Source organism: Rutidosis leptorrhynchoides, chromosome 6 (genome assembly GCF_046630445.1).
Source record: "Rutidosis leptorrhynchoides isolate AG116_Rl617_1_P2 chromosome 6, CSIRO_AGI_Rlap_v1, whole genome shotgun sequence".
In the NCBI taxonomy this organism is placed as follows: Eukaryota; Viridiplantae; Streptophyta; class Magnoliopsida; order Asterales; family Asteraceae; genus Rutidosis; species Rutidosis leptorrhynchoides.
Window position 1 is genome coordinate 120,990,072 of NC_092338.1, and position 23,577 is coordinate 121,013,648.

General features: G+C 35.5%; 1 pseudogene; it reads left to right on the plus strand.

Annotated features, from left to right (window-relative positions):
- The window catches only part of LOC139854032 (uncharacterized), a 91,671-nt pseudogene that overhangs the window by 45,651 nt on the left and 22,443 nt on the right, over positions 1 to 23,577 (plus strand).

Below are 23,577 nucleotides of genomic sequence, written 5' to 3' on the forward strand. Positions count from 1 at the left end.
GTTCCAACCGAAGAACGGAAGATTGAAATGTACAAAGATGGTTTGCCCAAAAAGGTCAAGGCAAATGTTACAGCATCGAAACCTAAGACAATTCATGAAGCTATAACCATGGCAAACGAGCTAATGGATCAGGTCATCATGGATAAGAAAGTATCCAATACTGATGTGAAGGTATCAGGTAACAAAAGAAAGTGGAATGGAAATTATGATCGAGGTAACCAACAACAATCTTTTAAGAAACAAGAAACCACGAAAGGTGCGGGTAGTGGTTCAGGTTTTGGTTACAAAGGACAAAGTCCTTTATGCAATCGATGCCACAAACATCATTTTGGTTACTGTAGTGTGGTATGCAACAAGTGTAATCGACAGGGTCATCTTGCTGAAGATTGTAGGGCTCTCGTTACAAATACAAATGGTACCAAGACTCCTGCCACCAATGCAAATAGAACTGCTTTGGCTACCGTTACTTGTTTTGGGTGTGGAAAACAAGGTCACTATAAGAGCCAGTGCCCAAATCCAGAGAAGAATGTCGGACCTGCACGTGGGAGAGCATTTATTATTAATGCTAGAGAGGCACGTGAAGACCCGGAGCTTGTTGCGGGTACGTTTACCATTAATAACTTATCAGCGTCTATTATATTTGATACTGGTGCCGATAGAAGTTACGTGTGTAGAAATTTTTACACTAAATTGAATTGTTCATCATTACCTCTAGATGCTAAGTACATGATTGAGTTAGCTAATGGTAAACTAATTAAAGCCGATAAAATTTGTCGTGATTGTGAAATAAATTTAGCCGGAGAAACGTTTAAAATTGACTTAATACCCGTAGAATTAGGAAGTTTTGATGTAATAGTCGGCATGGACTGGATGTCCAAAGTAGGAGCTGAAGTTGTGTGTGCCAAGAAGGCAATTCGCATTCCTTGTAAGGATAAAATGCCGGTGATGATTTATGGAGAGAAGGGTAACTCAAAGCTAAAACTCATTAGCTGTTTGAAAGCCAAGAAGTGTTTAGAAAAGGGATGTTATGCTATTCTAGCACATGTTAATAAAGTCGAAAAGAAAGAAAAAGAGAAGTGCATCAACGACGTGCCTGTGGCAAGAGATTTTCCTGAAGTTTTTCCGGAAGAGTTGCCGGGATTACCTCCATTTAGATCTGTAGAATTTCAAATAGATTTAGTACCAGGAGCTGCACCAGTTGCCCGTGCTCCATATAGACTTGCACCATCCGAGTTAAAAGAACTTCAGAGTCAGTTAAAAGAATTACTGGATCATGGATTCATACGACCAAGTACTTCACCGTGGGGAGCTCCGATTCTATTTGTTAAAAAGAAAGATGGATCTTTTAGGATGTGTATAGATTATCGTGAATTAAATAAGTTAACTATCAAGAATCGGTATCCACTACCGAGAATTGACGACTTATTTGATCAACTCCAAGGATCATGTGTGTACTCAAAAATTGACTTAAGGTCGGGCTATCATCAATTACGTGTCAAAGAAGAGGACATTCCGAAAACTGCTTTTCGGACACGTTATGGTCATTACAAATTTTTGGTCATGCCGTTTGGGTTGACAAATGCGCCAGCTGTATTCATGGACCTCATGAATCGAGTTTGTAGTCCATATTTAGATAAGTTTGTTATCGTTTTCATTATTGATATTCTTATCTATTCCAAGAGTGAGCAAGAGCATGAGCAGCATTTAAGGTTGATATTAGAGTTGTTGAGAAAAGAACAGCTATATGCTAAATTTTCTAAATGTGCTTTCTGGTTGAAAGAAGTGCAATTTCTTGGCCACGTTGTTAGTAGCAAAGGAATTCAGGTTGATCCAGCAAAAATTAAAGCCATTGAAAAATGGGAGACTCCTAAGACACCAACGCAGATACGTCAATTTTTGGGTTTAGCCGGTTATTATAGAAGGTTTATTCAAGATTTTTCCCGAATAGCTAAGCCGTTGACAGCGTTAACGCAAAAAGGGAAGAAATATGAATGGACTTCTGAGCAGGAGAGTGCATTTCAATTACTAAAGAAGAAGTTAACTACGGCGCCTATTTTATCGTTACCAGAAGGGAACGATGATTTTGAAATATATTGTGACGCTTCGCGACAAGGTTTTGGTTGCGTTCTTATGCAACGAAAGAAAGTTATTGCATACGCATCCCGACAATTGAAGATTCACGAGCGGAATTATACGACGCATGATCTAGAACTGGGAGCAGTCGTGTTTGCATTAAAGATATGGAGACACTACTTGTATGGGGTTAAATGCACTGTGTTTACTGATCATAAAAGCCTTCAACATATTTTTGATCAGAAACAGCTGAACATGAGACAACGTAGGTGGGTCGAGTTAATAAACGACTATGATTGTGAAATTCGTTATCATCCCGGGAAGGCGAACGTGGTGGCCGATGCTTTAAGCAGAAAGGAACGAGAACCAATTCGAGTACGAGCGATGAACATAAAAATTCACATGAATCTCAACTCACAAATCAAAGAAGTTCAACGAGAAGCACTTACTAAAGAAAATATAGGAAATGAAATAATGAAGAAGTATGAGAAGCAACTCGTTATGCGGGAAGATGGAATTCGATATTTTGCAAATCGTATTTGGGTACCGAAGTTGGGTGGATTAAGGAAGTTGATATTAAATGAGGCACATAAGACAAGATACTCGATACATCCTGGAGTTGGAAAGATGTACCAAGATCTTAAGACACATTATTGGTGGCCTAATTTAAAGACAGACGTTGCAACATATGTTGGGGAATGTTTAACTTGTTCCAAAGTCAAAGCTGAACACCAGAAGCCGTCAGGGTTACTTCAACAACCAGAAATCCCAGAATGGAATTGGGATGGTATTACCATGGATTTCATCACGAAGTTACCAAAGACTGCCTGGGGATACGACACCATTTGGGTGATTGTTGATCGTCTCACCAAGTCTGCACACTTCTTGCCTATAAAGGAAACGGATAGAATGGAGAAACTATTACGATTGTATATAAAGGAAGTTGTTTCAAGGCATGGAATACCTATTTCCATTATATCCGATCGTGATAGTAGATTTACATCAAAGTTCTGGCAATCACTACAGGAGGCCCTAGGAACTCGTTTGGATATGAGTACCGCGTATCATCCGCAAACCGACGGGCAGAGTGAAAGAACGATTCAGACTCTTGAAGACATGCTCAGGGTATGTGTGATCGATTTTGGAAACGGATGGGATAAATATCTACCATTTGCAGAATTCTCGTATAATAATAGTTATCATGCGAGCATTAAAGCTGCGCCATTCGAAGCATTGTACGGAAGGAAGTGTAGATCTCCTATTTGTTGGAATGAAGTAGGAGATCGACAATTAACTGGTCCCGAGATCATACATGAAACGACTGAGAAGATAGTACAAATCAAGGAGAGATTGAAAACAGCCCGTAGTCGCCAAAAGAGCTACGCCGATGTTCGAAGGAAACCATTAGAGTTTCAGATCGGTGACATGGTTATGTTAAAGGTGTCACCTTGGAAAGGTGTAATACGTTTTGGAAAAAGGGGTAAACTAAACCCAAGGTATGTAGGCCCGTTCAAGATCATCGAACGCATTGGACCGGTAGCTTATCGACTCGAGTTACCGCAACAACTCGCCGGAGTACATAATACCTTTCACGTCTCAAACCTTAAGAAGTGTCTTGCAAAGGAAGACCTCACCATTCCTCTTGAAGAAATCCATGTCGACGAGAAACTACAATTCATCGAAGAACCAATCAAAATCATGGATCGTGAAGTTAAACGGCTCAAGCAGAGCAACATACCGATCGTTAAGGTTCGTTGGAATGCTCGAAGGGGTCCCGAGTTTACTTGGGAACGAGAGGATCAAATGAAACAAAAGTATCCACACTTGTTTCCCGATGACGCAAAATAGGTACAATTTTAAAATTTCGGGACGAAATTTATTTAACGGGTAGGTACTGTAATGACCCGCACTTTTTCGATCATTCTATACTTGTAAGATTAATATTTACATAAATTAAACCTTACCAACATGATAAGCAATCCAAATTGTTGAGATTTATGTTTTTGAAAAGAGTTTTACACAACGTTTGACCGTCTAGTTTGACCGATGATATCACGAACTATATAACATATGATAATTATACGTTTGTGTATATATATGTATATATACATATTTAACATGATCTAAGAATGTTTTAATATCTCATTTTGTATTAATAACAATAAGTTATATGTATATTTTGAAACTACTAACTTAAGTTTTCAAAACGATAACCATACGCAACGTTATTTGACTTAAATACTTATGACCTATAATGTTTATACATATATCGTATAAGTAATGAATTTAATCACTTTTAAGAACTTAAATACATAAAACCATATAAGTGTATTCACAAAAGATAGCTATATTTGAATCCTCATTCCATTTTTCACAAAATTTCTATACGTATATCTAGAGTATATGTACTCGTATCATACGCAGCTTCTAGATGTATTTACTATTGGTATATACCAATAAAAATCTGCTCCTTAGCAGCCTTAAATGATTAAGAAACATGTGGAACCAACCATTTGTCAAGTAGCATGAATTATTTAGCAAGAAAACAAAGTTAGGTATCTTTTTTTTCCTTTATAACCTAAAAACGTTTTTATGCATGCACACCATTTCTTCACCCCATTTTCTCATACTTACACTTCCATTTCTCTCTCAAAATACTCTTAACTTCATACTTGATCATCTCCAAGCATTTTCTCCATCATTTAGCTTCAAAAACAACACTTAAATCTCATAAGAAAACCTTACAAAAACACTTCAAGAAATCCTTCCAAGAACACAAACTTACTTCCAATCTTTCATCCAATTCCATCACCCTTTTGGTTCTAGGTTCTTACTCCTCTTTTACAGAAACCTTGTCCAAGGAACTTGAGGTAGTATCTATGTTCATAACCTTATTCGATTCATATATATATAGCTATCATATTTTGTGGTATACAATTTTAACAACAAGAACATAGTTTGAATGTTTTCAAACTTGTTTGCAAACTAAATAGATCCTTCTAACTTAACTTTTAAAATACTTCAAGACCTGTAATATAACTTAAATATATGCTAATTTAACAAGGTATAACATGGTTTTTCAAAGAACACCTTAAAAACTGTTTTTACGACGTCGGAGTGTAACCGGGGGCTGTTTTGGGTTGGATAATTAAAAACCATCTTAAACTTTGAATTGAAGGTTTATGTTCTGGAAAAATGATTTTTACTATGAATATGGTAACACATAAAAATTTCATGATTTAATTCAAAGTATAAGTATTTTTAGAAAAATAATCATTTAAGGTTGCCTACATAAAGGAAAAGGTTTAACTTCATAAGTTTCACTAAAGTTTCACCTATGCCGTGTGATTTTGAATACAAACTAAGATATTTACAGTTCATAGTCTTAAAGAGGAACTCGATCCAAGGAGATGGCAAGTTGAATCAACGAAAACGGAGTTGTAACGAAGAAACTATGACCGAAACAAAATTGGCTATCCAAGACTAGTTTAACTTCGGGATTAATTGGAGAAAATTAAAATAAATCACATCTTTTTAAGATAACATGATATTTTATATATATGTACTCATAATTCAATTTTATATGGTTCAGGATCACCCGTAAACAACACGAGAAGATTAATCATAAGATCCCATGTTTGTACGCAACACGTCATTTGACAACACCGGTACTTTATGTACGCAACACGTCATTTGACAACACCGGTACCGTGGGTCAAGATTAATCTCGACCAATACATATACGTTGGGGGTTTTATTTATTTCGTTGGGGGTTTATTAAACATCTAAATATGAACCATTAAAATTGAATTACTAACAACGAACTGCTAACTACGGACTAAGGAATTATAAAAAGTATTAAAAGTATAACAAGAATATATATGTGACGTTGTTTAAAAAGAAAAGGTATTGATATATTATATATGGATAGGTTCGTGATATCAACCGGGAGACCAAGTCAAAATATATATATCTTCAAGACGAAAGTGAGTATATAGTCCCACTTTTAAACTCTAAGTATTTCGGGATGAGAATACATGTATTTTATGTTTTACGTTATGGACACAAGTAACTGAAAAATATATTCTACGTTGAGTTGTACCACTGGCATACTTCCCTGTAGCTTGGTAACTATTATTTACAGCGGTATTGTAAACGCGAATCCTGTTGATAGATCTATCGGGCCTGACAACCCCAACCGGACTGGACGACCAGTATTCAACGGTTGCACAGTACTTCGTTTCGTGACTACACTTGGTACGGTGTAGTAAGATTTCATAATAAAGGGAATATGCGACGTGATTAAATGTTAAGTATGGTTACCAAGTGCTCAACCACTTAGAATATTTTTATTAAAATGTTTATATATGAAATCTTGTGGTCTATATTTATATCGCTGCCGGCATTAAACCTATATCTCACCAACTTTATGTTGACGTTTTAAACATGTCTATTCTCAAGTGATAACTAAAAGCTTCCGCTGCAACATGTTGAACTTAAGCAAGATCTTGAGTATGCATATTTGTGTCAAAAATAAAACTGCATATCCGAGGAATTGTAATGTAAAATATGCTAGAAATCGTATTATTATCATCACATGTAAAGTTTGTAAGTCTAAGATTATCGCTATCGTGTCTGCAAGCCATACCTGGATAAGTTTGTTATCGTCTTCATAGATGATATCCTCATCTACTCTAAGAGCGAAGAAGAGCATGAGCAACATCTTCGATTAGTGCTTGAACTCTTGAGACAAGAGCAACTTTATGCTAAATTCTCCAAGTGTGAATTTTGGTTGAAGGAAGTCCAATTTCTGGGCCATGTTGTGAGCGACCAGGGTATCAAAGTTGATCCCGCCAAGATTGAAGCTATCAGCAAGTGGAAGACCCCCACTACTCTGACTCACATTCGCCAATTCCTAGGTCTCGTCGGTTACTACCGAAGGTTTATTGAAAGTTTCTCTCTGATTGCGCGTCCTTTGACCGCGCTGACTCACAAGGGCAAGAAGTTCATTTGGGAACCCGCACACGAATCAGCATTCCAAACCTTGAAGAAGAAGTTGACCACCGCACCTATCTTATATCTTCCTGAAGGCAGTGACGATTTCGTCGTTTATTGCGATGCTTCAAAAAGTGGTTTTAGTTGTGTACTGTTGCAACGATCAAAGGTTATTGCCTATGCCTCCCGCCAATTGAAGATTCACGAGCGGAACTACACTACACACGATCTTGAACTTGGAGCCGTTGTCTTTGCACTCAAATTGTGGAGACACTATTTGTATGGAACTAAGAGCACTATCTTCACCGACCACAAGAGCCTCCAGCACATCTTCGATCAGAAGCAACAGAATATGAGACAGCGTCGATGGATCGAGATGCTGAATGACTACGATTGTGAATTTCGCTGTCATCCTGGCAAGGCCAATGTTGTAGCTGACGCTTTAAGCCGAAAGGAGAGGATGGCACCTCTTTGTGTTAGGGCTCTGAACATCACCATCCATTCAAACCTCAACAGTCAGATCCGAGTAGCCCAAGATGAGGCTCTCAAGGAGGAGAATATATCTCATGAACATTTAAACATTCTTGTCTCTCGATTCGAGGTTAGGGAGTCTGGACTCCGATGTTATGCCGGAAGAATTTGGGTACCTCTTTATGGAGATCTACGAAACCTTATACTTGATGAAGCACACAAATCGAGATATTCGATTCATCCTGGAGCGGGCAAGATGTACTACGACCTTAAAGAACAGTATTGGTGGCCGAATCTTAAGAAAGACGTTGCAACCTATGTTGGTAAGTGTTTAACTTGCTCGAAAGTTAAGGCCGAGCATCAGAGACCTTCTGGGTTACTTCAACAGTCGAAAATCCCGCAATGGAAGTGGGAAAGGATAACTATGGATTTCATCACCAAGCTACCAAAGACGGTGGGCGGATACGATACCATCTGGGTTATTATTGACCGCCTTACTAAATCTGCACACTTCTTGGCTATGAAGGAAACGGATACGATGGAGAGACTTGCTCAATTATACATCAAAGAGGTTGTATCTCGTCATCGTATACCTTTATCGATCATCTCAGATCGCGATCCCCGTTTTGCTTCCAGATTTTAGCGTTCTTTGCAAGAAGCCATGGGAACTCGTCTCGACATGAGTACTGCTTATCACCCACAGACCGACGGGTAAAGTGAATGAACGATTCAGACCATGGAAGACATGTTGCGTGCATGTGTCATTGATTTTGGAAAGGCCTGGAAAAGGCATTTGCCGTTAGCCGAATTCTTGTACAACAACAATTATCACTCAAGCATTAATGTCGCACCTTTTGAAGCATTGTATGGCCGCAAGTTCTGATCTCCTATTTGTTGGGCCGAAGTAGGTGAAAAGCAAATCACCGGACCCGAGGTAGTCCACGAAACCACGGAGAAGATTGCTCAAATTCAAGCGAGACTTAAGACTGCCCGTGATCGTCAAAAGAGTTATGCTGACCGTAAATGTAAAGACTTTGAATTCAACGTTGGTGACCGTGTAATGTTGAAGGTTGCACCTTGGAAGGGTGTGATTTGTTTTGGAAAGCGCGGAAAGTTAAACCCGCGATACATTGATCCTTTTGAAATCTTGGAGCGTGTTGGACCCGTTGCTTACCGTTTGGATCTACCAGCACAATTGAACTCAGTTCATCCTACCTTCCACGTGTCAAACCTGAAGAAGTGTCTTGCTGCACCCGAACTTATCATACCACTTGAAGAACTTACTATTGATGACAAACTCCACTTCGTGGAAGAACCTGTCCAGATTATGGATCGTGAGATCGAAACTTTGAAATGCAACAAGATTCCGATCGTCCGATTACGATGGAATGCCAAATGAGGACCTGAGTTTACTTGGGAACGAGAGGATCAAATGATGCGGAAGTATCCTCACCTTTTCTCGACTCCTCCATCTACCTCAGCTTAAAATTTCGGGACGAAATTTTCTTTAACAGGTGGGTAATGTAACGACCCTGGATTTTCCAACGTTTATTTATTAATAATTGTTATTATTAATACTTGTGATTTAACGAATGTATGTTATTACATTTACTTGTTACCATGATTGATCATACTTGACTTTAAATGCCCGAAACGTCTTTGTGACATTCGTACATTACACGAATAATATTTTCGAGTATTATTTACATTCATGATTAAGTTTTATTAATCATTTTAATTAACTAAGGTTATTAGTTAATTACTTGGGCTTTAATTGGATATACTTGTTAATTAATGGAACTTGGGCTTTTATTAGTGATTTGTGGGCTTGGAAGCCCACCCTACTTCTTATATGGACTTATTTAGCCCATTACTTCATGTAAGTATCATTTAGGGACTTAACTAGTTAGTTTAGTTGTATGGAATCTTGTTGCTAGTTAGTTACATCTACTTTCCATGCAAATGCCATCCATTAACCAACTTTTGAAGCTTTACATGCATGAGACTAGTGGACTATTTTCTTCTCCCTTCCCCACCTTGAAACCGTCAGCTTTGTAATACAAGGGAGGGTTCAAAAATCCTTTTTTTGTTACTTATTACTTGCATTCTCACACACACACCTCACTTCAAACTTGCATATTACTTTTCTCTCATTTTTCTCTCCACTCTTGTAATTAACAAGGCTTCCTTTTCTTCCTTTCTTTCCTTCTAAAAACCGAACCAAAACATCACATAATCATCATCATTACTTGTTTCATATTGTTGTTTAATTACTTGTTCATGTATGTTACTTAAATACTTGTAATTGTTTGTTGTTTACTTACAAATGATTAAGAATCAAACTTGTTAGTTTGATTCTTCATATTAACTTGTTCTTACAAGACATACAAGAACATAAACTTACTAGTTTATGTTCTACACTTATTGTTGTAAAGATTAAAGTTCATGTGTTGCAAAAACCATACTTGTAATTCATGTTTGTAAACTTAAAAGTTTACATTCTTAAAGATCAAGACTTTGGCTTGAATCTTTAAAGTATAAACAACCATGACTTGTTACTTGTTTATTTAGTTTATTACTTCATTTCTTGTACATTTAAATTCATGTTTGTTGTTAAATGGTCAAGTATTACAAGTTAGTCTTGATCTCATACTTCTTGGAACTAAAAGTTAACTTGAAAGTTCAAGAACATGGAAGTATAACTTTTTAGTTATAACTTCATACACTTGTGTTAGATTTAACTTAATAACTTTAGATCTAGACCTTTGGGTCTTGGATCTTCAAGATCTAACTAAGAACTATGTTCTACATCTTAAGATCTTGATTAGTTAGTTTACTTTCAAGTTTGTAGTTCAATATTACTTTTATAGTTCATGTATGTGTTAAATCTAAGACTTTGATGTAACTTTGGTTCATCAAACTACATACAACACTTAATTGAGTTGTGCTACATGTCTTAGACTTACACAAGTGTTATGATGGTGAAACCTTGGTTAAGATGATGGAAACACATCAACGAGTTGTACACTTGAAGCTATATGCATCAAGGATGAGAACCGTGATAAGCATCGAGTACCAAGAACCACTGGAACCTACTGTTTTACTGTTTCTGTGTCTGACTCGTATGACCTGGGCTACTGAAAAGATGATTTTCAGATAGCTTTGTTCGATTATATAAGTTTTCATTTAGGACTCGTCTTAATCCGAGTTACGGTTTAGGATTTATGGGCCTCCGATCGTCACTATGTCTTTTAACGTTGTGCTGAAAATTCTGACCTACTCGCACTTAGACCGTCGCCACGGTCAAACGAAGACGAGTTTGCTTCTGAGATTGTTACCACAACTAGAGGAATCATATACGGAGCCATGGCCACTGGTCTCACCTTATTTCAGTAGGTATAGAGGCCGTGGTGACTGATCCAAGTCAGCCTTTGTTTTAAACTTCTTTCATAAACGAAACTTACTTTGCACCTTTTGTTTGATGATGATTAATAATGACCTTTAAGACCTTATTTACATACATTTAAACCTTTTGGGATGATTTACTGACTTAGTACTATTTGACTTAGGTTGAGGACTTTCCGGATCTACACACTTGCTTATTTCCCGAGTCATACTTTACCGCTACTTTATCATTATGAGTTATAGCAATCCCTTTTTACTTTAAATATTTTGGGAACTGAGAATACATGCGCATTTTACGTTTTACATACTAGGCATGAGTACTTAAACTTATATATGTGTGGGTTATACAACGGCATAAACATTCCCTTTAGCTCGATAACGTTTAGTCATTGGTTTTTGAACCGGTGAACGCGAATCTTAGATATGGATCCATAGGGTTTGACATCCCCACTCGGGCTAGTAGCGCTAGCATTTAATGGGAGTTTAATACTTCGTATACATACGCACTTGCCAAGTGTACTTTTAGGGGGTATAAACGTTAAGTTAGTTACCAAGTACCCACGGTTAACATATACTTTATCATACTATTTTGAAACGCTCTTTGTAGCACTGAAATCTCGTGGCCTACCTTACATACTGTTATACTTAAACTATAGCTCACCAACCTTTGTGTTGACGTTTTTAAGCATATTTTTCTCAGGTGCTTGAGGTTGCTTCCGCTGTGTCCTAGTCTTGCTGTAGACACCTGCTGCTTTAGAGATGTCACTGCATGAACGTTATCTCGCATTCATAAACTTTAATAATTTTGAACAATAATTTGTAACGACCTAAGGGTCACGTACTATTATCTTTGCTTCTGTTCGTAGAAGCATACTTTTGGTTGTAAAACAATTGGCGTTGGTTATGACGTCAGCTTTTATCATGAATGCAAACTTGTTTTGAAAACGCATATAGCGTTTGACCTTGTAATGATCCTGTTGTTGATGATTCGTACACGATGGTTTTGTACGGGGTATCATACAAGGAGTTTGATGACAAGCTTTCTGTTGTGCAGTCTAAGATTAATAATCTTAACTTTAATAATAATTTTGTTTCTAAAGATGAGTTGATGGAGGTAAGGAGGTTGGTTGGGGATATGCAGGGGTTGACTAGTACAGGTGGTTCAGGATCTGTCACAGAGATTAATCAAAGGTTGACTGAGCTGGAGAAAAGAATGTTTGGTGTTGATGAACTGAGACAATGCTTTACTGGGTTTGCTTCTGATATTTGTTCCCTCAAGAATCAATAGACTGAAATTTGGAAGTTCATATCTTCTCTGCCTTTAGATGATGTCAAAAAGGGGGAGAAAAGAAAGAGGTCAGATGATGCAGGTACTGCAGATTCAGGTATTGCAAGTGTTGAGGGGGAGTAATCTAAGAGGACTCACATTGAGGGGGAGTGATGTTAAAGCAGAGGGGTATAAAATACTATTAAATTTTAGCAGAAAATACTATTAAATACGATACAATTTTACACAAGATATTTATTTATTTATAGAATGGATATACTTAAACCTTGCTACAACACTTATAGGCAGTGTACCTAATCGTACAGTAGTGTAGTTTTTTAGTAAGTCCGGTTCGTTCCACAGGGAAATCTTTAAACAAAGCTCAACGCTATATTAAATTGCTTTTATAAAAATACAAATATAAGTAATATTATTATTATAAAGGGGGGTTTTTACCGTTTAATGACCGGTTTGTCGATTTTAAAACTTTAGTCGCAGTTAAAACCTAATGTAAAATATAAAATAAATACAAGACTTTAAATTAAAGCGTAAAGTAAATAACAATAATGAAATTGCGAATAAAAAATGCGATAAAATTAAATTGCGATAATTAAAAGTACGATAATTAAAAGTGCGTTTAAATAACAATAAAAGTGCGATAATTAGAAGTGCAATTAAATATAAAATAAAAGAAATAAAATATGAAATAAAAGAATTATGCTTATTTAAACTTCCGTAATCATGATGTTTGACGTGTTGATTTTAGTTTTATGCCCTTGGGTTAATTGTCCTTTGTCCTGGATTATTCAATATGTCCGTCTGGTTTTTGTCCATAACAGTCCATCAGTCATAAATATAAATTGCAAGTGTCCTTGTCAAATTATTATTATACCCGAAGATAAATATTCCAACTAATTGGGGATTCGAATTGTAACAAGGTTTTAATACTTTGTTTAATGAATACACCAGGTTATCGACTGCGTGTAAACCAAGGTTTTACTACTTTGTTAACAATTACACCAATTACCCTTGAATGTAATTTCACCCCTGTTTTAATTATTCTAGTGGCTATTAATCCATTCCCGTGTCCGGTTAAATGAACGATTATTCGTACATATAAATACCCCGCCCATCGTGTCCGATCGAGTGTATATGGTAATTTATAGGGACGCCCAATTGTAAATCTTTATATTAACATTAACAAACTTTCATTTAGTTAAACAAATATAAAGCCCATTAATAGCCCATAGTCTAGTTTCCACAAGTGTCGTTCTTTTGTCCAAACCCCAATTATGGTACAAAGCTCAATTACCCAATTTTAGTAATTAGCCCAACATCATGATTACTTCGTTTTAAATAAGCATAATAATAACTTAGCTACGAGACATTAATATAAAAAGGTTGAACATAACTTACAATGATTAAAAATAGCGTAGCGTTACACGGACAGAATTTCGACTTACACCCTTACAACATTCGCTAACATACCCTTATTATTAGAATTATAATTAAAATTAAAATATAAATTATAAATATAAATATATATTACTCGTATATATTGAGAGAGAGATGAAAATATATGATATTATTTTGATCAGAATTCGGGTTGATTTATAGCCAGGAATGATTTTTGGGGCTCCGCGACTCGCGGCAAAATGGCCTTCAAACTCCGCGAGTCGCGGAGAGGTATTTTCAGTTTACACCCTTGCAGTTTCCTGCTGCCGACGGTTTTAAATATATATATATAATATATATATAATTAATATAATTAATTATATATTATATTATATTTATATATATAGTTAACTTGTAATTTTTAGTCCGTTGCGTCGAGCGTTAAGAGTTGACTCTGGTCCCGGTTCCGGTTTTTCGAACGTCCTCGCGTACAATTTAATATCTTGTACTTTGCGTTTTGAATCTTGTACTCTTGTGATTTCGAGACGTTTCTTATCAATAATTGGAACCTTTTTGATTGTCTTTTGTTCTTTTGAGCTTTTTGGTCGTTTGCGTCTTCAAATCGTCGAATCTGTCTTTTGTCTTCACCTTTTATTATTTAAACGAATATCACTTGTAAATAGAACAATTGCAACTAAAAGCTTGTCTTTCTTGAGGAATAATGCTATGAAATATATGTTCGTTTTTAGCATTATCAAATATTCCCACACTTGAGCGTTGCTTGTCCTCAAGCAATATTGTCTTGAAATACTAGAATCACTTCTTTATTCTTCACACTTTGTACATCAGTGATTTCTATACAGCGGTATAAACAATGGTAGTAACGATATGGTTTACAGTCCCACATGACTATAAAAATTTAGATCCATTAAGGAAATTGGATCTTTATGAAAACATTTGATCTTTTGAAAATTAAATCTAGTTTTTACCCTAGATAAGTTTTCCTGAATAACCCTTTACCGGTGTTTGCAAAATATTTTTGTGGGTTTGGTGGGTTTCAGATTTGAAAATTTTAGCTCAAAACTTGCGGTTTTGTGTTACCCACTTGCTAACCTTGTATTTGGAAAGCAACACGTCCAGTTTACTTGTTCCGTATATTACCTTTCGGTAAACTACCGTCCGGTTGTAAAGGAAAGCGTTGAACAAGCAACTGTTAAGGCAATGTCCCGTGACATGCTTTTGATTATGGTCTATAACGTGTCGGACGCAATTACTATCCTTGGTAGGAGCAATAGTAAAGCTCACCCTTATAATTTGTCGGTTTGGCACGAGGTCCTGTCTTTGACCATGCTATGCAACCACCGTTCTTACGGTTGACACCCGATTTAGTTCAGGTGACCTAATGAATTCCAGGTGAATTCCTAGGATTTTACGTTCAATGGTAATGAACGCATTGAAAATAGGGTTTTCAGAAAACAAATCGGTTTATAATTTTGATCAAAATATTTTTTCGTTTAAGCTCGAGTTTAGATATCATTGAATTCCATGAGTTTGAATTCTCAATCTTTAAGGTCAATCTCTAGGATTGAGTAATATCAGTCTTAAAAGCTGATTTTTAATCTTTAAGGAGATTATCCTTTCTGGGGATCTGATTCATTAGTCTTATCCAGCTAATTTGCACGGTGCCTCCCCATTGTACGAGATAAATCCTTCTCATGGTTAGGATAAATCTGACCACTTGGCGACCCTGTTTAATGCTGAGGTCCGTGGATTTCCTGCTGATTTTAGTGATGACTTTTCTAGATTTTTCGTCAACCTACAGCTGGTCTGGACGACAACTTCATGACCTAAATCAAGAAGCGCGTGTCTTTTTCGGAAGACTTTACTTCCTTTTAATGATGGAATTGATTCATCGTGTAGATCCATCTCTTCTTTTCTTTCATTGGGTAAAACAGTTTAGTTTAGTCCAAAGCAAAAGTATTTTCAGTTATTTGTTACAAATATATGTGGCATATGTTTAAAATAACTTGGTAAATTTTCCCACACTTGGCTTTTTATTTCTTTTTATCGTCCTCTATTCCATTTTAAATGAATTTTAACATTTTAGTTTGTTTCTCAATTTATCTCCTTTCCGAGGTAACAATAATTTCGGTGTTAAAACCTAGTTTTATCGTTCATAAATATGTTTAAACATGATTTTGAATTCATTTATTTGAAAATTTTTTAAAAATTTTACTAGAATTGGGTAGTCAGTATATAAGACCAGGGCTGTTCTTTATTATCAGAGAGCACTAGATTCTAATACAACTACTGCTTTACTAGTATTTTTAATGGTAACCAAGTGTATAAAGTAAAAGTTTTAAAATCCGAAAGAATTTAACCCCTTCCCACACTTAAGATCTTGCAATGCCCTCATTTGCAAGAAATCAGTAACAATTTAAATTATTGAGGGTGATTTGTGTGAAAATGATTAAATTTTTACCAAAGTTTCCAAATATATTGGCGTTTGTTTGCTGAATGATAAATGGTGCACGTCATTTGTTCATTCCGTCTTGTTGTTATTTCACATACATTTTGCATCATTGTCGTCAAAATTACTTGCTTTTGCTGAACTTAATGCCAGTCTTTGAAAATGCGTTGTTTTACCCTGTTGTGTACATAAGATAAACTGCAAACATATATACATATTTTTGAAGTTTGGTTTATTACCCCACATTCAAAAATTATTAAAATCTAAGAATAAAAGTTAGAAATTATAAAAATGATTACAATATTAACAAAAATATTAAATATATCAATAATTACAAATTACAAAATAATAAAAAAAAAATAAGTAAACTAAGGATGATATTGGTACCAATAGGGATTCCACGCATAACCATAAGTGCTATAGAATGCTTCGGCAGGGTCATACGTAGGATATGGTGGCTGCATCTCTATCGACCAAGGAGGGAAGACGGGTTTCGGTGTAGGAATATAGTTTCTACCTATGTGTTGGCAATGCGCTATGATCTGGTTCTGATGAACTTGCCAATCTTCAAATGCTCTCTGTCTAGCATTTTCGTATTCCTGAGAAGCTATAAACCTATGAATTTCTTGCCCCCCTCCTACATTACCTTGTTCCTGGTTTCTCTCTACCTGTGGATGTCTACCATTGTATCGTACTGCGGCGTTATTTCGCCGCTTCAACACTTTCGCACCATGGTATACATTTAAACCTATAGTGTCGCGGGGTTCCGGCTCTTCTACTAATAATCCCCCCCGACTTATATCCACACCGAGATATTCACCAATCAAAGTAATAAAAATACCACCTCCTATTATGCTATGTGGACGCATCCCTCGAACCATAGCTGATAAATAATAACCCACACAATATGGTATACTTACAGCGCTGTGTGGGTCTCGAATACACATATGGTAAAACAAATCTTGTTCATTTACCTTTTCTTTGTTTTTACCCCTTTGTGTAATCGAATTAGCTAAAAATCTATGTATTACTCTTAATTCGGCTCTATCTATATCCAAATAAGAGTAGTTTCCCCCTTTAAAACGGTGATGGCTTGTCATTTGACTCCACACACCGTGTGTATCAAAATTTTCATCTATTTTCCTACCGTTTAGTATCAATCCTCTACAATCGGCAGACGCTAACTCCTCAGGCGTATATATACGTAAAGCCTGAGCCATGTCCAGTAAAGACATGTGGCGCATCGAACCGCCTAACAAAAATCTAATAAAAGAACGATCGGTTAAACTAGCTACCCGATCATTCAACTCTATACTACATAACAACTCTTCACACCATACTTTATATACAGGTCTGCGTATGGTGAATAAACATATCCAGTCATTGAAAGAAGAATTACCATACCTCTGTACCAGTAATTCCCTAATTGGCCCGGCCAATTCTACAGCTTCCAAGGGTCCCCATTCTATGACCCTTGGTACCTCAACAACCTTGGAATGAAGAGTATGCAAACCCCGTTGATATTTTGGATAATCTATCCAAAGTCTGTCAAATCTCAGGTTCGGGTGCAACTGTTCCAAGTGCATATCTGAAAAGGTCATGACTGGATGAGGTACATCCTGCTTGTAGTAGTTATCTACCTCCTGTTGTTCTAAGTTCTCAGCAGGAGCATGGCGGGCTTGGGATGAAGATTCACCCCTTTCATTCTGCAAAACATATCAAACACAAATTTTGTGCATCCAAATATGCATTAGTGTCAGCAAAATCATCAATCAAAATAATTACAATGACATTATCAATTTATATCAAACTTAAGCTCATTTTCACATTTTTATCAAATCTACACTTTTTCAAATAAGCATATACGAAAATTTTTGCCAAGTTCATAAGCATTCAACTCAAATAACATGTCAAAATAATCATTACTAGCAAATAAACAAGTCTCAAATGGCATTATCTTTCAAAAATCAAGTTCATGAATTTTGGACTTGAAAAAGTCCACTTTAATTCTCAAAATCATGTTTAGGCTCAAAGTTTGGATCTTTTAACTACCTAGACATGTTACACTACTCAATTTAGCAACAATTCATGACAAAAATCGGCCATAACCTGTTTATATCAAAAAGCCCCAAATTTGCTCAAGAACACAAACCCTAGATTCTAAAGATTTTGAAGTTTTTGGCTTCAAATCATGTTAACAAACATCAATCTAGGTTATACATGCATAATATACTAACAATTTAACACTAATTACACTAAAAATTAACAAAATTCAAATTATGAAAATATGCTCAAGAACACACTAAAATTCGGATTTAAAGGTGATTTGGGGTGTAATTGTACCTGTTTTCTTGAGTAGTTCCTAGATATCATCCTTCTCAACATGATTGTAGTGAAAAATTTGAAGATTAACGGTGAAAAATCGAGTTTTTGGGATGATTTTCGTGGGTTTTCTCGGGTTTTTTTGAAGTGCAGTATGTGTGTGTGGTGTGTACAGATCGTGTGCAGCTGTTTTATTTTTTTCTGTAATTTGGTCCCTCCGCGAGTCGCGGAGGTTTTCACTGAAAACTCCGCGAGTCGCGGAGTTACTTTTTTTTTTTTTTTTTTTTTTTTTTTATTTATTTTTTTATTTTTTTATTTTTTTATAATCTTTAACTTATAAAACAATTAAGAAATTAATTTTAAAATTTTGTTTCCCTTGTTATTTAGGACGAGGTCGTTTCGGATCGATGTCCTAGTCCGTCCTCCGACAAAATTTTAAAATTTGTCTTTTTGTAGCGATTGTTTTAAAAGCTAAGATTTTTGGGTTTTTTTTTTTTAATGTTTTTGGCATACTTTAAATCAATAAGATTAAAAATAATGATAATAAAAGTTCTCGTCCCTCCCTCGGGTAAAGCAATTTCGGTTCAAAGACCTAGTCTTCAACTTACGACGAATTTTAAAATCATATTTTTAACTTAATGAGATAAAGTAAATTTTTGTTTTTAAATTCACACAACATAAATATAAAATTTAAAATTAATATTAAAAATTCACACCAAACTTAAAATTTGAAATGCATAAAATTAAAATTTCATATTTTAAAAATTAAAAATTCACACTAAACTTAATTTAAAAATTCATAAATTCATACCAAACTTAATTTAAAAATTCAAATCTTTACAATTTTAAATATATTGTTTTTACAAAGTTTACAATATTAATTTAAGATTTAAATATTAATTTTAAAAACATGGTAAAAATAAATTAAAAATCTTTTTGTCTTTTTATCCCACTTTAATCAATCAAATATTATCAAAAATATGCGCCCCTCTTTTCGGTAAAGTAATTTCGGTTCCAAGACCTAATTTAACTCATGACGAATTTTTGAAATATTTTGGGTTGATTGATTAAAGATATTTATACCTTAAGAATAAACGTTAAATTTCGCAGTGATGTAATAAATTTTTGAAGGATATCAATAATTTCGGTCGCCAAACCTAATTTTATTTAATACCAATTTAATACTTTTTAGCGAACAAATTAGCGTTTATTATCAAAAGGTTAAAAATAAAAATAAAAATAAAAACTGTACAGACATACCTGTGAAATAGATTTCTTAGTTATATGATCTATTATATTCATAAGATAGTCGGTTTAATTGGTCTTCCATGGCTGCATAGGCGTAACCTCGAGCATTCATTGTCTTTTCTTCTAAACATATGAACGGTCCGTCTCTGCATAAAGTAACAAATTCGGTATTTGAATAAGTTTGATTATTTGAACATTTACCTCCATGTGACCATTTTCCGCATTTGTGACATTTTTCTAGGTGTCGTGCTCTTCTTTTCGCTGCGGATTTTGATTTTCCTTTACCAAATTGTAACTTATTATCTTCGCATCTGGATCCTTTTCTAACTCCGTCCATTCTTTCTCTGATTACTGATACTATTTCACTCGGGAGTATGTCATTATTACGTTTAGTGATCAAAGCGTGTAGCATTAGACCATGGTTTAATTCACAGGCAGTCTTCATTTTGTAAAAACCTAAAAAAAATAAAAATTCAGAATGGGGGGAGAAGACTAGTTCTTTAGGGTCTGCTAGGGAAAGACCATACGTGTTCCATTTTCGAGAACTATACGAAAACAGACAATCTAACTCTAATAGAAATATATATTATCCTTTAAAGACTTGATTCTCCCCACACTTAGTTAGCTGTGGCATCGAAATTGTGATTAACTTCGTTGTTGACCTCCATCGGACCATGTATGTAATGTTTAACTCTGTGACCATTAACTTTAAATTCAATCCCATTTGAATTTATTAATTCTATCGTTCCGTATGGGAAAACTCTTTTGACTATGAATGGTCCAGACCATCTTGATTTCAATTTTCCAGGAAATAGCTTGAATCGTGAATTGAAAAGAAGAACTCTATCTCCTTCTTTAAATTCTTTTGAACTTCTGATTCTTTTATCATGCCATTTCTTCGTTCTTTCTTTATAGATTAACGAATTCTCGTATGCTTCATGTCTTAATTCTTCTAATTCGTTTAGTTGACTTAATCGTAGACGTCCGGCTTCATGTAAATCAAGATTACATGTCTTCAAAGCCCAAAATGCTTTGTGTTCAATTTCTACTGGAAGATGACATGCTTTTCCATACACAAGTCTAAAAGGTGTGGTTCCAATTGGAGTTTTGTAGGCTGTTCTAAAAGCCCAGAGTGCATCCTCCAATTTAATGGACCATTCCTTTGAATTTGATCCTACGGTTTTCTCTAGAATACGTTTTAAAGCTCGGTTGGTATTTTCAACTTGTCCACTTGTTTGTGGATGATATGCGGTGGAGATTTTATGAGTTACTCCATATCTTTTAAGAACTTTCTCAAGTTGATTATTACAGAAATGAGTACCCCGATCACTTATTAAAGCTTTCGGTGTTCCAAACCTTGCAAAAAGACGTTTTAAAAAGTTTACTACAACTCGTGCATCGTTAGTTGGGAGAGCTTGTGCTTCCGCCCATTTAGATACATAATCAATGGCTACGAGTATATATAAATTATTATGAGATTTTGGAAATGGACCCATAAAGTCAATACCCCAAATGTCAAATACTTCACATACTTGGATGACATTTTGTGGCATTTCATCACGTTGACTTATTTTTCCGGCCCTTTGACATGCATCACAGGATTTGCAAAGAAGGTGTGCGTCTTTGTAAATTGTAGGCCAATAGAATCCAGCTTCATAAACTTTTCTTGCTGTTAGTTGAGGCCCATAATGCCCTCCTGTTGGTCCTGTGTGACAATGGTTTAATATTTTACTAGCTTCATCTCCAAATACACATCGGCGTATTATTCCATCGGGACAACTTTTAAACAGATGTGGATCTTCCCAGAAATAGTGTTTTATATCACTGAAGAATTTCTTTCGTCTTTGGTACGATAATCCTTTTTCAAGGAATCCACAAACTAAGTAGTTTGCATAGTCTGCAAACCATGGGATTTCTTTATAATCTATCTTCAATAGATATTCATCAGGAAAGTTGTCTTGTATGGCTGATTCATTCAGAACTTCTAATTCGGGATTTTCAAGACGAGAAAGATGATCAGCGGCGAGATTTTCTGCTCCTTTTTTATCTCGGATTTCAATATCAAACTCTTGTAAGAGTAAGATCCAACGGATTAATCTTGGTTTAGCATCTTGTTTTGAAAATAGGTATCTAAGAGCAGAATGGTCGGTATAGACCACCGTTTTTGCTAGAACGAGATATGATCGAAATTTATCAAAAGCAAAGACAATAGCAAGGAGTTCTTTTTCAGTAGTTGTATAGTTCGTTTGTGCTCCTTGTAATGTCTTACTAGCATAATATATAGGTTGAAATCGTTTTTCAATCCTTTGTCCTAAAACGGCTCCCATTGCAAAATCACTTGCATCGCACATTAGTTCAAATGGTAGATTCCAATTTGGTGTTATCATGATCGGCGCATTAGTGAGTTTTTCTTTAAGTATATTAAAAGATTTGATACATTCATCTGAAAAGATGAATGGCGCATCCTTTTCTAGGAGTTTATTCATAGGAGTGGCAATTTTAGAAAAATCTTTTATGAAACGTCGGTAAAAACCGGCATGCCCTAGAAAACTCCTAACTCCTCTAACATTGGTTGGATGTGGAAGTTTAGCAATTACATCTACTTTAGCTCTATCCACTTCAATTCCTTCTTTTGAAATTTTATGTCCAAGAACGATGCCTTCTTTAACCATGAAATGGCATTTTTCCCAATTAAGTACTAGATTTGATTTTTCGCATCTAATTAGCATTCGTTCTAGATTAACTAGACATGATTTAAATGTATCACCGAAGACTGAAAAGTCATCCATGAATACTTCCATGCATTCTTCTATCATGTCGTGAAAAATCGCCATCATACACCTTTGAAAGGTTGCAGGGGCGTTACAAAGTCCAAATGGCATGCGTTTGTAAGCAAAAGTACCATAAGGGCACGTGAATGTGGTTTTCTCTTGATCTTCGGGTGCTATTGGAATTTGAAAATATCCGGAAAATCCATCTAGAAAACAATAGTAACTATTTCCGGCTAATCTTTCCAACATTTGGTCTATGAAAGGTAAGGGAAAGTGATCTTTTCTGGTGGCGTCATTTAATTTTCTATAATCAATACATACACGCCATCCTGTTACAGTCCTAGTAGGAATAAGCTCATTTTTCTCATTTGTGATGACAGTCATGCCACCCTTCTTAGGCACGCATTGAACTGGGCTTACCCATGGACTATCAGAAATTGGATATATCAAACCTGCATCTAGCAGTTTAATAATTTCCTTTTTAACTACATCTTGCATATTAGGATTTAGTCTTCGTTGGCGTTGCACATACGTTTTATGACCTTCTTCCATAAGGATTTTATGTGTGCAATACGAAGGACTTATTCCTTTAATATCATGAATCTTCCATGCAATGGCTGGTTTATGAGCTTTCAACACAGAAATGAGTTGTGATTTCTCATTTTCAGTAAGAGAAGACGATATTATTACAGGTAATTCAGATTCACCATGTAAATAAGCGTATTCCAAATGATTTGGAAGTGGCTTTAACTCTAATTTCGGAGGTTCTTCTATCGATGATTTATATCGATATTTGTCTTCTTCTTTTAGCATTTGAATTTCTTCTGTTGTTGGTTCATATCCATTAGCTATAAGTGTAGCTAACATTTCAGCTTCATCAATTGGTTCATTACCTTCTCCTAAAGAACATTCTCCTGTTCCTTGTAATTCTGGAAATTCTTCTAATAATTCTGCATGTGCATCTATAGTTTGAATATAATAACATGTATCATCTGCAGATTGTGGTTGTTGCATTGCTCTATCAACTGAAAAGGTAACACTCTCATCCTCTATACTTAGGGTCAGTTTCTTACCGAACACGTCTATCATTGCTTTAGCCGTGTTTAAGAATGGTCTTCCTAATATGAGAGGAACTTGAGAATCTTCTTCCATGTCCAAAA